This window comes from Oncorhynchus mykiss, chromosome 19 (assembly GCF_013265735.2).
Source record: "Oncorhynchus mykiss isolate Arlee chromosome 19, USDA_OmykA_1.1, whole genome shotgun sequence".
Taxonomy (NCBI): domain Eukaryota; kingdom Metazoa; phylum Chordata; class Actinopteri; order Salmoniformes; family Salmonidae; genus Oncorhynchus; species Oncorhynchus mykiss.
This window is the reverse complement of record NC_048583.1, coordinates 60823754-60828753: the sequence shown is the minus strand read 5'-3', so window position 1 is coordinate 60828753 and position 5000 is coordinate 60823754. Positions and strand designations below refer to the sequence as shown.

The following is a 5000-nucleotide window of genomic DNA, read 5'->3' as shown; positions in this document are numbered from 1 at the left end:
GGGGACCCCTCGATGTCCAGAGGGGGAGGAGGGACCTCCGGCACCTCACCGTCCTGTAGGGGACCAGCTACCACCGGCCTGAGGAGAGACACATGAAACGAGGGGTTAATACGATAATAGGAAGGGAGTTGTAATCGATAACACACCTCGTTTATTCTCCTCAGGACTTTGAAAGGCCCTACACACTGCGGCCCAAGCTTCCGGCAGGGCAAGCGGAGGGGCAGGTTTCGGGTCGAGAGCCAGACCCTGTCCCCCGGTACAAACACGGGGGCCTCACTGCGGTGGCGGTCAGCACTCCTTTTCTGCCGTCCACTAGCTTGTTGAAGGGATTCCCGGACGGCCCTCCAGGTCTCTTTGGAGCGCTGCACCCATTCCTCCACCGCAGGAGCCTCGGTCTGGCTCGGATGCCACGGTGCCAGGACCGGCTGGTACCCCAACACACACTGAAAAGGGGACACATTAGTAGAGGAGTGGCGTAGTGAGTTCTGGGCCATTTCGGCCCAGGGGATGTACCTCGCCCACTCCCCTGGCCGGTCCTGGTAGTACGACCGCAGAAACCTACCCACCTCCTGGTTTACTCTCTCCACCTGCCCATTACTTTCGGGGTGATAACCGGAGGTCAGGCTGACCGAGACCCCCAGACGCTCCATGAACGCCCTCCATACTCGGGACGTGAACTGGGGGCCCCGATCAGAAACGATGTCCTCCGGCACCCCGTAGTGCCGGAAGACGTGGGTGAATAATGCCTCCGCAGTCTGTAGGGCTGTAGGGATACCGGGCAACGGGAGGAGACGGCAGGACTTAGAGAACCGATCCACAATCACCAGAACCGTGGTGTTCCCCTGAGACGGGGGAAGATCGGTCAGGAAGTCTACGGATAGATGTGACCATGGCCGTTGTGGAACGGGGAGGGGTTGTAACTTCCCTCTAGGAAGGTGCCTAGGAGCCTTACTCTGGGCGCATACTGAACAGGAGGAGACATAAACCTTAACGTCCCTAGCCAAGGTAGGCCACCAATACCTCCCCCGAAGGCTTCCTATTGTCCTCCTCACCCCAGGGTGACCCGAGGAGGGTAGGACGTGAGCCCACCGAATCAGTTGGTCCCGAACACCAAGCGGCACGTACTTCTGCCCCGCCGGACACTGAGGAGGCGCGGGTTCAGCCCGTAACGCCCGCTCGATGTCCGAGTCCACCTCCCATACCACCGGTGCTATCAGCTTTGAGGTGGGAAGGATGGGAGTAGGTTCGGTGGACCTATCCTCTGTGTCGTAAAGGCGGGACAGTGCATCCGCTTTCACGTTCTGGGAGCCCGGTCTATACGATAAAGTGAACCGTAATCGGGTAAAAAATATGGCCCACCTTGCCTGACGCGGGTTCAGTCTCCTAGCTGCCCGAATATACTCCAGATTTTGGTGGTCGGTCCAGATGAGAAAGGGGTGCTTAGCCCCCTCAAGCCAGTGTCTCCACACCTTCAGAGCCCTGACCACCGCTAACAACTCCCGGTCACCCACATCATAGTTACGCTCCGCTGGGCTGAGCTTCCTCGAGAAGAAAGCGCAGGGGCGGAGTTTTGGTGGCGTACCCGAGCGCTGTGATAGCACGGCACCCACCCCAGCCTCGGACGCATCCACCTCCACTATGAATGCTAGAGAGGGGTCCGGATGGGCCAACACGGGTGCATCCGTGAACAGCGCCTTCAACTTGTTGAAAGCTCCGTCCGCCTCTGCTGACCACCGCAACCGCACCGGACCCCCCTTCAGCAGTGAGGTAATTGGAGCCGCTACCTGGCCAAAACCCCGGATAAACCTCCGGTAGTAGTTGGCAAAACCCAAAAACCGCTGCACCTCTTTTACCGTGGTCGGAGTCGGCCAATTACGCACGGCCTTACTGCGGTCACCCTCCATCTCCACCCCCGAGGTGGAAATGCGATAACCCAGAAAGGAGACGGCTCGTTTGGAGAACACACACTTCTCAGCCTTGACGTATAGGTCATGCTCCAGCAGTCTACCAAGCACCCTGCGTACCAGAGACACATGCGCGGCGTGAGTGGCTGAGTAGATCAGAGTATCATCGATATAAACAACTACTCCCTGCCTGTGCAGGTCCCTGAGAATATCGTCTACAAAGGATTGAAAAACGGCTGGAGCATTCTTTAACCCATACGGCATGACGCAGTACTCATAGTGGCCCGATGTGGTACTAAATGCGGTTTTCCACTCGTCTCCCTTCCGAATACGCACCAGGCTATACGCGCTCCTGAGATCCAATTTTGTGAAGAACTGCGCTCCCTGAAATGATTCCACTGCCGTAGCAATGAGAGGTAGTGGGTAGCTGAATCCCACCGTGATGGCATTTAGACCTCTATAATCAATACACGGACGCAAACCTCCCTCCTTTTTCCTCACAAAAAAGAAACTTGAGGAGACGGGTGAGATGGAGGACCGAATGTACCCCTGTCCCAGAGACTCCGTGATATATGTCTCCATAGCCAACGTCTCCTCCTGGGATAATGGGTACACGTGACTCTTGGGAAGCGCAGCGTCTACCTGGAGATCTATCGCACAATCCCTTCCCGGTCGATGTGGTGGTAATTTAGTCGCCTTCTTTTTACTGAAAGCGATTGCCAAATCGGCATACTCGGGGGGAATGCACACCGTGGGACCCTGGTCTGGACTCTCCACCGACGTGGCACCGATGGAAACTCCCAGACACCTTCCAGAACACTCCTCTGACCACCCCTGGAGAACCCCCTGTCTCCACGAAATTTTAGGATTGTGCCGGGCCAGCCAGGGAATCCCTAGCACCACTGGAAACGCAGGCGCATCAATAATGTAGAGACTGATACGCTCCCTATGATTCCCCTGCGTTACCATGTCCAGTGGAACCGTGGTCTCCCTGACCACCCCTGACCCTAATGGCCGGCTATCTAGGGAGTGCACGGGAAAGGGAGAATCTATCGGCACAAGCGGAACACCTAATTTAATAGCGAGTCCGCGATCCATAAAGTTCCCAGCTGCGCCTGAATCGACTAGCGCCCTATGCTGGGAAGAGGGGAAAAATTTAAGGAAAAAAATCAAGACAAACATGTGACCAACAGGGGGTTCTGGGTGAGTTTGGTGCTGACTCACCTGGGGTGATCGAGAAATGTTCCGCCTGCCATCTCGACTCCCAGACGGACCCCCCCAGCACCGATCGGCCGTGTGTCCTCTCCGACCACAGCTGGTGCAGAGGGAGCCTCCTCCTCCGGTACCCCTCGGCACAGTCCCTCCCAACTCCATCGGAACGGGAGTGACGGTGCTGGGTGGTGGAACACACAGGACCCTCTCCGAACGCCCGCGGGCAGCCAGCAGATTGTCCAGTCGGATGGACATGTCAATTAGCTCATCCAGGGAAAGAGCGGTGTCCCGACACGCTAGCTCCCTGCGGACGTCCTCCCGGAGACTACACCGGTAATGGTCGATAAGAGCCCTGTCGTTCCACCCAGATCCTGCTGCCAAGGTCCGGAACTCCAACGCGTAATCCTGGGCGCTCCTCTTCTCCTGCCGGAGATGGAATAGTCGCTCTCCCGCTGCTCGGCCATCTGGAGGGTGGTCAAACACTGCGCGGAAGCGGCGGGAAAACTCTGGGTAGTGCTCCTTCGCTGAGTCTGGGCCATTCCAGACTGCGTTCGCCCACTCCAGAGCACGACCCGTGAGACAGGAGATGAGGACACTCACCCTCTCCGCTCCCGAGGGAGTGGGTCTGACGGTGGCTAGGTACAGTTCCAGCTGGAGTAAGAACCCCTGGCACCCCGCCGCCGCTCCATCATAGACCCTCGGGAGCGTAAGACGGAGGGTGCTGGAGTCGGGAGATGGGGAGTCCTGAGGGGGGGGAGCCGAAGGTGGAGAGAGGAGACCACTTCTCTCCCATCGGTCCATTCTCTCCATCACTTGATCCATAGCCGTTCCGATCCGCTGGAGAACGGTGGTATGATGTAGAACCCTTTCCTCCATCGATGGGAGGGGATTGGCTGTTGCTCCTGCTGACTCCATTCCTCAGGGTGCGGGATTCTGTATCGTTCTGAGTGTAGTGGGTGAGAAGTCAGGCGCAGGAAGCAGAGAGTTCAGGGGAGTGCTATTTTAATGCACCACAACGGTGAACATAAGCCAACCCCACGAAAACACAGGGCGTAAACAAAACAAACGCCCCAAACAGGGGGACTTAAACGGTCCAGAAAAGACCCACGAAATGGGAAAGCACGTAACTCACAGACGTGCACACAAGTTTACACAACACAGAAGGTCACAATAATTAATCCCGCACAAGGAACCAGGCGGGCCGGCTGACTAAATAAAGCCTCACTAATTATACAGAATTCAAAACAGGTGCACTCAATGAACACATAAGGGAGGGGGAGGAAATAATCAGTGGCAGCTAGTAGGCCGGCGACGACGACCGCCGAGCGCCACCCGAACGGGAAGGGGAGCCACCTTCGGTCGGAGTCGTGACAATAGAGATCCTATAAAATGTTCTATGTGTAAGTCTGTAGATATATATGTAATTCATGGGGTTGTTCAATGACAGACATGTGTTTGTTTAAAACCTCTCAAGGATCGTACCCTTTTTTTTCAATTTTTGCCTAAAATGACATACGCAAATCAAACTGCCTGTAGCTCAGGACCTGAAGCAAGGATATGCATATTCTTCATACAATTTGAAAGGAAACACTTTGAAGTTGGTGGAAATGTGAAATTAACTTAGGAGAATATAAGACAATAAGTATGGATGAAGATAATACAACCCCCCCCCCCCAAAAAAAAACAAAATCCAGCTTTGAAATGAAAAAGAAATGCCATACTTTCAGATAGGAGTCTAGGTGTAATGTAGATTTTGGCCACCAGATGGAAGCAGTGTGTATGCAAAGTTTCAGATTGATCCAGTGAAGAATTACATTACTGCACAATATTTTGCATCAAGTCTGCCAGGAGTTTGCCCAAATGTGCCGAATTGGTAAAATTGAT

At 54.9% G+C, this 5000-nt stretch overlaps 1 protein-coding gene across 5 annotated transcripts in view; it reads left to right on the top strand.

Moving 5' to 3' along the window:
- Window positions 1-5000, top strand: part of LOC110519577 (protein EFR3 homolog B-like) — a 46841-nt gene that overhangs the window by 5096 nt on the left and 36745 nt on the right. The window lies entirely within an intron of this gene.